Here is a 13,201-nt window from a genome sequence, read left to right on the forward strand (position 1 = left end):
TATTAATTTTTTTTTTTTTTAAACTGCGTATTTGATCTAAACCTTTAAAGGACTAGATTAAGATGGCCTAACGTAATGTTTTATGACGGTTATAACTTATAACTGTGTATAAACGGTTATACTACTGTTTTATAACTGTTAAATTTGACGTTAACTCTAGAATTAATTGTTTTATAAATTATATTTAGTTCTATTAGTTCGTTTTCTTCTAGTATTCAATATGTCTTTTATACTCCCATGTGCACTAAAATTAAGAAACGAAACATTATGAACGTGTCCCACCTGAACTTCTTTTTTCCACTTTCCACAATTTCAAAAGAAATGTCATTTTTTGACATTTTAAATCGTACAATCAGGGCCTGGCATGGCCTAGCGCGTTAAGGCGTGCACTTCGTAATCTCAGCGTCGCGGGTTCGCGCCCGAGTCGCGCCAAACATGCTCGCCCTCCCAGCCGTGGGGGCGTTATAATGTGACGGTCAATCCCACTTTTCGTTAGTAAAAGAGTAGCCCAAGAGTTGACGGTGGGTGGTGATGACTAGCTGCCTTCCCTCTAGTCTTACACTGCTAAATTAGGGACGGCTAGCACAGATAGCCCTCGAGTAGCTTTGTGCGAAATTCCAAAACAAACAATCAGATTGTGTACCGTCAGACGATTTCGACTTACCAAATAAAATATTGCGGTATTGGAACCTGCCACCTCTGTAAGTACTGTTTCAGTTGCTTTTTTTTTTTTAAATTTAAAGCTTGCCAGTGTATATCGTAATTTGTTTCATGTACTACTTTTGTCGTTGTATTTCAAAATGTTCTTACAAAAGTGAACCGTTTCTCTCTCTTTTTTAACAGCCGTAATATATGACGTTTTTGTTCGAAGTGTTGAATGAGGACTAGCCACGTGAATAGTTCGGAAGTGTGGCACTATTACGACATTCTACGCTGGTGTAACGAATCTCTTTTATTGTAACGGAATTCACTTAGTGCTGCCTCCAGTGACACATCGATACGTCTGCAGACATACAGCGCTAGAAACCGGGTTTCGATACGAGTGGTGGACAGAGCACAGATAGTCAATTGTGTAATTTTGTGCTTAACTACGAACAAACAACCCCTAAGCGCTCTGCTAGAATAACTTATACACATCTTTAAATTAATATATATATACATATATAATAAAATCGGGCATTCGATGCTTTTCAATTCTGAAACCAACAAATAAAAAGAAAAATATAAGAAATAAAAACGTGAATTAATTAGCATAGTTTGAGGCGTAGACCTGTATCACCCATTTACTTATGAACGAAGACTTGAGACTGAATACGCGTAGCCATTGTAGCCATTGTTCAAAATCTTATCCTTCACATAGCACAAACAAACACTTCTATCAATATAAGTCCTGGCAAACCCTGTGTAACAATAAAGTATGAAATATTCCGGTTCCAATTTTATTATGCATGACAGCTGAAAAACCACAGCAAAGAAAACGTCCTGGAGGTTTTGTGTTTGTTTGTTTTTTATAGCAAAGCCATATCGGGCTATCTGCTGAGCCCACCGAAAAGAATCGAACTGCTGATTTTTGTGTTGTAAATCCGTAGACTTACCACTGTACTAGCGGGGGGCTATTTGGGAGGGTATTGAGTTTGTTATAAAAGTGATAATCAGGTTCCACTGTTTAATTACAGTAGCCCAAGCATTGACAGTGAGTAGTTGCTGTTAACTAGACATTTTTTTTCTATTACATAAGTTTGAAATTAAAGACAATTAACGTAAATAGACCTTATCTTTAGGTTTGCTCGAATGTCCCGAACGAACCAAAATGATCAACATTTTAATAAATTAACAATTCAGTTTTTTTAAATACACATGACCATATTTGGTGTTTGTTGAAATTCTCAAAGTCAAAATTACCTGTTTTCTACGAATATGTATCTAGGCAACCACATGCCACACGCTGTTGTCACCAAGCGACGGATGAACTTCCCGCTGCTATAAATAGATCCAGGCTTCGCACCATGTTTCAGAATGCAGTCACGGAGGTTGCCTAGGGATTATGCGGGGGTGGAAAAGTAGTTGTTGCAACGCTTGTAGATGGCGCTGTACAGCAGGGGAGATGACAGCGTTTTCTCGTGCATCAAATGACGTTGTGTCTTCGTTAAACGAAGAATAGAAGTTTTCTCCGTCCGCGATATCGATACTGATGTAGAAAGCATAAAAAAAAACCTTGGCGATTTAACTGTTCGATTGGAGATTTCTGTGTTGGTCGTAGAAAACCATAATCAAGGTTTATTGTTCGTCACGTTGGTGTTGTTGGTTGGAAAAAACTAAATCACTGGAAGGAACAAAGGTAATTGTATAAATCATATCTATAGTGCAATACAAATCATAACTTATTGCTTGGTATTTAAAACTTCGCATGAAAATATATCTAAAAATGTAGCTGACATAACATATTTACAAGATAATATTACATAGTATGATTTTATTGCCATTACCGTTATAAAAACTGTATTTTTAAAATAATTATAAATAACTAAGAGCGTGTATATGAATGTACTGTAAATATATTACTTTTCTGCCTTCTATCCATTCAGTGTCTCACTGTTTATGTCTTTCACCACGTATGAACAGGTGACGAATTTACGTTCCTTAATACAAACGTACAATAATTGAAGATAACGAACATCGTTCGTTATGCACAGTAAATATTCAGATTAAAAAAACAATATATAAAAATAAGGAGAAAATGTGGTATGAATTTATAATATTGAGGATGTTGAGGTACAATTTTAATTTAGAGAAGTAACATATATACAGGCGTTCGTGATGACAACTGTTTTAGAAATAGCATACGTTAATGTTAATTGTTATTATGTGACATGATTTCCATTACCCACAAACTAAATTTAAGTGTTGTAAATGAATATCAAATAGTTTATTATTATTGAGCCTAACTCAAGAACACCTACAATAGTTGTTACGAAAACACCAGTTTTCTACACAAATATTAAATAAAAGTTTTATATTTTTAAGATACCTAAACTTTTGTGAGATATATTGTATAGTTGTATTGACACTTAAAAGAGTTATTGCTCGAATATGTGCAGTGAAAAGGGCTTGAGCCCCTGCCCTTATGCCCAAAATTACCATTTTTTTTTCTCTGTTATAAAAATAAACAAAGACGTAAAACGTTCACCTGATTGAGGGTCATTACTATTACGGAAAAGAAAATTACTCAGCTTTAAAATGAATGAAACAAAGAGACTTGCTGGTCTTTATGGTTGTAAAATAATTTAGATGCGTTATTACGTGTTAGTACGCGATAGCTTACTGTTTAGTTTTATATCGTAAAAAATGGTTCTGAGACAAACTCAGTAGGAAGTGAGGAGAATTTGTTTGCTTCTTGTAGGCGAAACACGCATCTACACCTAATATCCCTATTAATTGTAGCCTAAGCTTCTATCGACATCTAACATCCCTATTACTTGTAGGCCAAATATGCATCTACACCTGACATCCCTGTTACTTGTAGGATAAACTTCTATCGACACCTAACATCTCTGTTACGTGCAGGCTAAACTTCTATCGACACCGAAAATCACTATTACTTTCAGGCTAAACTTCTGTCAACACCTTACATACCTATTACTTGTGCTAAACATGCATCTACACTTGAAATCCCTGTTAGTTGTAGGCTAAACTTCTATCTACACTTGACATTCCTATTACTTGTAGGCTAAACGTCTGTGGACACTTAAAATCCCTGCTACTTGTAAATGGCATATTTATTTTATTTATTTATTCACAACACAGACTCACTAATAATAAGTAGCTTTGATTTAGAGAACTGTAACCACATTCGAGTAACAAAATAATTTCGTGAAATCTTCTGTACTGTTGTTTTAATGTGTGGGAAGATCTTCAAATAACCTTGCTTTAGGCAACTCCTACGTACAAACAGATGCCAAGTACTATTATCTCGTAACAGTAAATTCTAACCTGTTCTTCGGATGAGTAGATACACGATAAGTTTAGTGTTTGTAGCTATTAATATACGTAATATTGTGAAAAATCTTTCAGCTTATTGGGTAAAATTCTGTCTCTGAAAAATATTTGTTGCGAGTGTCAAATGAAAGTTTGGTAAAAATATTTCTATAAAAGCATTTTAAACATTATGAACATATTTTAAATCTGAATAAGGAATTTCTCAATTGATAACACCTCATAAAAAATTAAAAGATAGTAGAAAACGTTTCAAAATAATTACTTCAAGTGATAATACTACAAGTCATAATTATCATTTTACGATATTAATAAAATGGCAGAATTATTCAACGGTCTATTTTACGTAGAAATAAAATATACATTTTCGTAAACTAAATCTGATCGTTTATTATAAACAAAAATTACGGTTTTTATGCTGTTTTTTTTAGAATTAAAGAAATTACCTTACGTAGTTTTTAACTTAAAACTAATGGAAAATTGCTACTTCTGATGCAACCAACTAGTTTTATTAAATTCACGGTTCATCAAAGGTGTGTAAAAATTGCTGAGAATTAGAAAAAAAAATTCTTACCATTAGTGATAATCGTGTTATAAATATGATGCATTATGTGTGTATATATGTTAATAGTGTGGCTGGTTTGGTTGTTATAAGTTTTGGTCTAGCAACTGGAAACTCTTTGACAGTAAACGTGAGCTATTTTGTTTTATAAATTTTGAATGAAAAAGTTGATGAAAAAGTCCCTCAAATGAAGTTAATATTGAAATTTCCGCAAAGCTACACAAGGGTTATCTTCCCTTAACAGGCCCGGCATAGCCAGGTGGTTAAGGCACTCGACTCGTAATCCGGTTAAAATTCCCGGATTAACGTATTCATTGATATAAAGATATATTTTTAAAACCAGATGCTTAAATATCATAATCATTTTATTTATTTCGCAAATTAAGAAGTTTTTGTTTGTTTATTTGTTTTAAGTGCGTGGATTGGTTCTTTAGATTATAGGAAAATATATTGGAGCGAAATTATAAGCTGTGAAGAATGTGACCTGTTCTAGAAATTATTAAAATGTTTTATTTCGTAGAAAACATTTCCTTTTGTTTCTTGACTCGTAGATCTTGTTTGTTTTTGAATTTCGCGCAAAGCTACACAAGGCCTATCTGCGCTACCCGTCCCTAATTTAGTAGTGTACGACTAGGGAGAAGAGAGCTAGTCATCACCACCCACCACTAACTCTTGGGCTACTCTTTTACTGACGAATAGTGGGATTGACCGTCACTTTATAATGCCTCCACGACTGAAAGAATGAGCATGTTTGGTGTGATGGGATTTTGAACCCGCGACTTTTCAGATTGCAAGTCAAGCACCTCAACCACCTGGCCATGTTGGGCCCATCACAGTTCTACTCCCCCTATGGGCAAAGTCAAGCACCTCAACCACCTGGCCATGTTGGGCCCATCACAGTTCTACTCCCCTATGGGCAAAGTCAAGCACCTCAACCACCTGGCCATGTTGGGCCCATCACAGTTCTACTCCCCTGATAGATATTGTTTATAGCCCAATGAGGGTATGCCCTAAAATAAGCAAACAGTTTCACTTTTTTTTTTAAATGCAGCCTTCCAGTAATACAGTAGTATGTCTGCGGACTTACAACATTATAAACCGGGTTTCGATACCCATGGTAGGCAGAGCACATATAGTTCATTGTGTAGTTTTGTGCTTAAATTCAAACAAACAGAGGATTTGTTTATTAAACTACATAATGCCTTTTGAAATCGATAACCCAAATTGCCTGAGTGTGTTATTTTAAAAACCTAATTACAAAAAATGCATTTCGAAGACTGAATAAGAGTAAGTAGGATCAGATAATTAAGTTATTAATCCGCTTAGCCTTTTATCAGTGGATAAAAGATTAGATTAAGAAACTACTAATACACATAATCTGCTAATAGTTGATTAAGCATCGAATGAAGAAACTCTTCATATAAATATGATTCCCAACTTATCGTTCGTTTCACCTCTTGACACTGATTGATATTTTGGTTTCGAGGAGTTCGTCTTCTCTTACTCTTGTGTTGTCGACACCTAACATCCCTGTTACTTGTAGGCTAAACATGCATCTACACCTAACATCCCTGTTGTTTGTAGGCTGAACATGCATCGACACCTGATATCCCTGTTACTTGTAGACTGAACTTTTATTAACACCTAACATCCCTATTACTTGTAGGCTAAACATGCATCTACACCTGACATCCCTGTTACTTGTAGGATGAACTTCTATCGACACCTAACATGGGTTCATATTTATTTTCGGTGGTTTAAACAACTGAATAATTCCGAGATAATATGTTAGTGGCATGAATGCTACGTAGTTTTTAATTCCTATATAAGTTCACTGAGTTGGCTGGGTACAAGAACCTTAAAACACGTCACATGTTGTTTACACTATAAGAAGCCCAGTCTAACTGTTTTGTCTGATTATCTTGTCAAGTGGTAAAAGCTAAGATTATTAAGGTAATAATCTAGTTATCTAACCGCTTTATCTATTGAGTAGCAGAATGCCGTATTTTGTTTGTTTGTTGTTAAGTGCAAACTACATGATGAAATACTGTCCACCTCGAGTATCGAAACCCGATTTTTATCGTTACGCGTTCTCGGACTCGCTGCTGGTGTACCGGTGGTGAAGAGGGCAAAGTATCAACGAAGGAAACAAGAAGAAGTGAACTTTATGTTACTGAATCATTAGATCAGTTAACAATGGTCCTGATACCTTAGATACTTAACAAACACCTCTCAGTAGCATAACGGAATGTCTGCGGACTTACACTCCAAAAACATGGGTTCCGATACTTGTGATGGACAGAGCGCAGATAACCCATTGTGTAGCTTTGTGCCTAACTACAAACAGACAAACACTTAACAAACATAGCCATTATAAATTAAATTAATGGACGATCTGCCTTTCAATAATTGATAAAATTTCAAATCAGTTAGGTTGTTTCCAGTGAAATATGTTATTTATTTTTTAATAACGAGATGTGTATATCCGCCCTCACCCAAAGCTACACATATATCAGGATAACCGAATTGTGATTTAAAATGCTGGTTTTCACTTAGAGTGGTCCAGTGGTTCTGTGAGCCTGACTGTAGGTCTATGGTGCACGTTCCGTCACCCCATCTCCTAAAGAAATCGCGTTCTTCTCTTTAAGGCTCAGGGTAGGTTATAAAAATGCAGCTGACGATCTCTAGTTTTCTATATCACTTAACTTATGATACTATCTACTTAGTTTTAACCTACAAAGCACCACAACGTGGCGACACTCATAGTGGTCACAACACAAATAACCCATTGTGTAGGCTTGCGCTTAACAACCAACATACAATTAAATTAAAATAAGACAAACGAAAATTAAATTCTGATACATACGATTAATAATTATGAAAGTAGACGTACAAAACAATAAGTCTTAATACACTACTATTGTGAATTAAGACATAATCTTATGAAATAAGATTAACAAAATAAATAAAATCCATATATACGACTATTGTGAAATCAGGTTATCAGACCCGTAGTCGCATCGCGGTAAACCTGCGAACTTATAATGCTAAACTTAGGCTTCGATACCCGTGGTCGGTACAGCACAGATGGTTCATTGTATAACTTTGTGTTTAACTACAATCAAACGAAGACGAGCAGGGTGTATTCTACTGAGGTAAAACACGTGCATCGTACCGTTAAATCTCGCAATGCTGCTATCGGTCCACCATAAAGAAATGTATGTTTATGTTTTCCTTATAGCAACACCACATCGGGCTATCTGCTGAGTCCACTGAAGAGAATCGAACCCCCCAATTTTGCGTTATAAATCCATAGACTTGCTGCTGTTCCAGCGGGAGGTACGCATAAATAAATACAGGTATTTTAGTTCTTATCAGGACATCGTTTACCCTCATAAAGACATGCTGATAAAAAGGTAATAGACAAAAAAAGGTCAGATAGCGTAGTAGCTTTTGCCCAGGGCTGTGAAAGATAATGCACTACTTTTCCGTTTTCTTTTTTTAACTCATTCCGAGAAGAAAAAAACTGGTTGCACAGGCTATATTTAGTCATTTATTATACAAACACTGTATTACATATCCACACATATGGTCATGTTGAGACCGTAATGTCTGACACCCTCGTCTAGATAAACATGTGTTCAGTCCGTTAAACTACTGTGCTGGGAGTCTTTATGCTATATATATGAATGTCTATACTGAATCATTCTATATATACAAACAAAACTGGAAAAAAAAAAGGACGCTCACACACACATATTGCCAGTAAAATGGTTTGAAAATTTAAAGTAAAATAATTTACTGAGATCCTAAAACCCAAGTACTTAACGTCACACCAGTGAGAATATTTGTTTAGGCTTAGTTGGCGAACAACGTTACTGATTTTTTCTGAAATTCAGATTTTAAATATTCTTAAGTTCAAAAGTATTACTTGTTTTTAGTTTGTGTTCTGTTAGTTTTTATTTGTTTCTGAGGTATTTAACAGTTTGTCTTCCATAGCTTGAGAGTGTTAATTAATAATGAATTATTTTAAAGATAATTAAGACCTTTCTATACAAGTTCGTTCTACGTTCAATCCGTTGGTTATGGCCCCCCCAGTGGCTCAGCGGTATGTCTGCGGACATACAACACTAAAAACCGGGTTTCGATACCCGTGGTGGGCAGAGCACAGATAGCCCATTGTGTAGCTTTGTGCTTAAATTCAAAACAACAACAACCGTTGGTTATGTATTTGAATCGTCTATTTTCACATACCTTACTACTTTCTATTTAAGATTTCCGCTAAAAATGACATCTTGTTCTAGTTGAAGTAGTTAGGTATCGCATGTCTACTTTGTTTCTTTTTGCTTCGAAATAGGTCTTCATTCTTATTATTAACGATGTTATTAATACCAGAATCATGTCCATTGAATTATGGGCGAATTAGTTTAATCATAAGAACCCTGTCGGGGGTTCGTCATCAGAATTAGTAATTTGATGTGTGGAAGGGGATATTGGACAGAAACGATTTCGTGGTAGTATCTTGTGAGGGAATAATTCTAAAACCAGGGGTTCGATAACGCGCGGTAGATAAATATCCTACTGTGTATTTTCGCGATTAACAATGAGGCTAACAAGTATTTTCTGTCTTTAACTAATATTCAAATACATTTATTTAGAGTAACATACGATGTTACTATTTTACTGGTGGCGTGTCAGAGAGCTCTCATGATGTTTATTGTTACTTAACCTTTGAGCTTTGATATTAGTTCTAACCCAGAAGCATTCGGAGAGAATTCTGCGGTCATTTGTTGCGTCTTACAGTAGTTTATAAAGTAAAATGTTTTGTACTACTTAATGTTTACTTTTGTTGATTTCATAACTCACAGTTTGGCTTGAATTTCGCGTAGATAGAACAAGATATAATTTGAATTGTTTCTTTATATTAAGAGGTTTCAGAGAATTGACCGATATATTATCATCTACAAGATGAAGAAAAGTACACAGTTTCTGTTCTTTAACTGCTGACAAGATTATAAATTAAAAGTATCGCTTATTTTCTAACGACCAAAAACACATTCTTATGGTCTAGTTTGCTTTGAATTTCGCGCAAAGCTACACGAGGACAGTCCCTAATTTAGCAGTGTAAGACTAGAGGGAAGAGAGTCATAACCACCCACGGCAAGTCTTGGGCTACTCCTTTACCAACGAATAGTGGGATTGACTGTTACATTATAACACCTCCACGGCTGAAAGGGCGAGTATGTTTGGTGGGACAGAGATTCAAACCCGCGACCTTCAGATTGCTAAAAGAATGTTCTAAACAGTGGGCCATGCTGGGTCATTTTGTAGGTTACGCCCTTGGATAATGCTCCAGCTACTCTCAGTGCTGTCCCCCTGCGGAACAGCGGTACGTTTGCGGACTTAAAGCGCTTTAATCGGGGGTCGAGTCCTCTGGTGGACAAAGCCCAATGTGGCTTGGCTCTAAAAAACAAACTCTTTCAACTTTATGAGATCCGTGTTGAAAGAACTTGGACAACAGTATGTTACGAAAGTAACAATAACAATTAATCACCCTGAAAAAGCGTCGTTTTTATTCCACGTGTCAACATGAAAAGCAAAACGGGAACCAAACACGTGCAAAAGCCTTCGTAAACTGCTATCTTCTATTTTATACGTAAACTGGTAAAATGTTATGCTATACAATATAATCATGAGTTATCTCAGTAAATAAGTATTAACAATAAATACACCGTTTCAATTAATAAACACATTTAGTAAAATTTTATTGGGACACACTGTGTTACTATGGGTTATTGTTATAAAAAATTAATGTCTTTTGTATCAATAAATATATACATTGGTAAAATTTTGCAGAGACACACTGTAATATCGTGAATTCCCTTAATAAAACAAAACAATACATGCTTCATATCAATAAACATATGTAATAGTTACATTTTACTTGGTCACGTTATGTTACCACAGATTAAAAAAAATCTGTAACAAAGTTAATGCTTCGGTTAAGCACTAGATCCTAATAGGAATTCATGGTGATGTTTTGATTTTGGTTCCTTTTGGGAGTTTTTAATTTTCCCCACTATTGATAAGCTAAAATAAATGAGACGTTTCCTGGTAGACGACATTTTTGGTGATGGTTGTAGGGACAAGGTGATTGGATAAGCACAGAGTTATCATAAGGAACTCTTCTGTTGGCTCAACTCATGGATAAATCACGGACCTATAACGCAAAAAATAGGGTTTCAATACTCGTAGTAGGCACAGTACATATAACCCATTGTAGCTTTTTGTTTAACACAAAACAAGCAAGTTATTATAAAAGGTAACTAACCCTTTATAGAAACGTAACGTAATTAGTTTTCCGGGTCTAGATCCGATGGTTTGTTATTGGACATTGTCAAATGTTTTATGTTCTCAACTTACTTGTACTGTGTTGGGTTTTATAATAGAATTTGACTAATAGTTTTTGCCTACCACGTGTTTATGTAGACTTTAGTGATTAAGACCTTTTAATGCCATCTTCTAGTGGAACAATAATACGACACAGATACAGACAGCAGATTTTAAAGCATTTTCAGTAAAAGAATCTATAATTAGTCGCGAAGTAAATATTGACACTCGTCATCTAGGTTTGGTTTCGTTCGTTTTATTAGTTATAATAATTTTAATATTATTATTATTGTTATATTTATGTAGGTTATTCCACATTATTATCTTAATACATAATTTAGAATTAACTAAATCTCATAAACTGACCGAACATTCTGAGATATTATTGGATTTACGGCCAAAAAGTATTTAATATCGTGGATAACTAACTGATGTAGTTCTTATCATTATAAGTTTCAGTTTTCTTTTTGTGTTGATTTGTAATATGTATTTTTTGTCAGTTTGTTATACTTTTTATGTATCTGAAGACGGCTGGTATGGGTATTAAAACTTTTATTAAAATAAAACAGAGAACAACATTTTGTTAACCTGAAGAGGACCTAAGAATACCGAAACGTTGTTCTGTATTTTAATACCCATACCAGCCATCTTGAGACACATTTTCACTTCAAGTGGGTTTCTCGTCAATCACTTTTTAGTTCTGATTTTTATAGGTAGGTTATATTTAATCAAAAGTTATAAATTATCAGGTAATTTAATACTTAAATCTACTTCGTACCTTGTCAGTTTACCCGATAAATTATAATCAGATGCGTTGTTGGGTATACATAGTAAACTATAGTGTATTTGCATATATGTCACAATTAACTCATTGACCAAGATTACCGGCCATATTGGAGGTGTCAAAAAGTAAACTGAGCGCTGGACCACCACAAAGACAGACAGTATTCGATATAAATCAAATGCAAAATCGATTAAAGCTACAGAAAAATTGCACGAATTTGCTTTTAAGTATTGAGATAATATTGATAAACAAAAAATATGAGGGTAAGTTGAAGCTTGTAAATGTAAATTTAAGCTGAACTGTGCATGTCCAAGTATGAAAAACAGTAATTAAAAAAACATAGTAACATTTTTACTTTTGGTATATGCTGTGACATATTATTCATGAAACACAGAACTTTAAAATATCACAAAATCAAAGTTTTTAGATAAAATTTTCCTTACTTAGTTAAAATAGACAACATATTTACACATGTACGACAGACAACACCAATTCTGTTAATCAGTGTTAAGTTTTAGTTTGCTTTACACATAAGAAAATCGACGGGTAATAGTCCTCCTAATATAGTATATAGTTCTAGTTATTCTATCCATATGAATTCTCACATGTGTAATGTTTTTGGTTGTTTCTACTTCAATTGATGCCAGCTGGCTTTTTCCTCGTTTAAGGGCAGGTATTTTTAAACCTGCCATCACAGTACCCACGCTAGCTTCAACATTGAACCCGCTCTAAGCAAAGATTAAGTCACTGGGCACAATATTATTGAGAAATTCACTATTTTCTGTTGTGTGTTTGTCACTTAATCTGTCAACTCATGGTCTCGATATAAATGATATGTTTTTCGGTGTAACACCAGTCACAAACTTGACAGTATTGTAGTACTTATAGAAAGACAATGTTTCAGCTCCGGCCTTGAAATTAAATGTTTGTTTGCAATTAAGCACGAAGCTACACAATAGTATGTCGGTGCTCTGCCCACCGGGGGTATCGAAACCCGATTTCTAGCGGTGCGAGTCCGCAGACATACCGCTGTACCACATGCGGGCTACAATTAGATGGTTTGTCAATAAACATATAAAAACAAATCTATATTCATACATGTAGCTCAAAACATGGCCAGGTAGTAAAGGAATCCGACTCGTAATCTTAGGGTCGCGGGTACGAATCTTTGCCATACCAAACATTCTCGCCCTTTCAGCCATGGGAGCGTTATAGTGTGACAGTCAATCCCACTATTCGTTGGTAAAAAAAGTAGCCCAAGAGTTGGCGGTGGGTGGTGATGACTAGCTGCCTTCCCTACAGTCTTACACTGCTAAATTAGGGACGGCTAGCACAGATAGCCCTCGTTTAGCTTTGAGCGAAATTCAAAAACAAACAAACAATACAACAAGAGGCCACGTGCGTACATCATATCAAAAATAACTATAGACATTGTTGCAATAAAAACCTGGAATTCACATGACAAGAAAGTG

General features: G+C 35.2%; 2 protein-coding genes across 6 annotated transcripts in view; one reads left to right on the top strand and one right to left on the bottom strand.

Moving 5' to 3' along the window:
- Positions 1–13,201, bottom strand: part of LOC143233643 (uncharacterized) — a 38,031-nt gene that overhangs the window by 21,462 nt on the left and 3,368 nt on the right. The window contains exon 1 of one of the 2 annotated variants that reach the window (XM_076470101.1): positions 1,903–2,143. The exons of the other annotated variant lie outside the window; for it this stretch is intronic. The gene's annotated coding sequence lies outside the window, so the exon portion shown is untranslated. Of the gene's footprint in view, positions 1–1,902; positions 2,144–13,201 lie in introns of those variants that run through there. 2 annotated transcript variants of the gene reach the window in all.
- Positions 2,132–13,201, top strand: part of LOC143233642 (histone deacetylase 5-like) — a 98,871-nt gene continuing 87,801 nt past the window's right edge. For 3 of the 4 annotated variants that reach the window (XM_076470095.1, XM_076470097.1, XM_076470099.1), the window contains exon 1: positions 2,199–2,338. The gene's annotated coding sequence lies outside the window, so the exon portion shown is untranslated. Of the gene's footprint in view, positions 2,339–13,201 lie in introns of all 4 variants that reach the window. The other variant, XM_076470098.1, reaches the window with a different exon arrangement.

Source organism: Tachypleus tridentatus, chromosome 12 (genome assembly GCF_004210375.1).
Source record: "Tachypleus tridentatus isolate NWPU-2018 chromosome 12, ASM421037v1, whole genome shotgun sequence".
NCBI classification, from domain to species: Eukaryota; Metazoa; Arthropoda; class Merostomata; order Xiphosura; family Limulidae; genus Tachypleus; species Tachypleus tridentatus.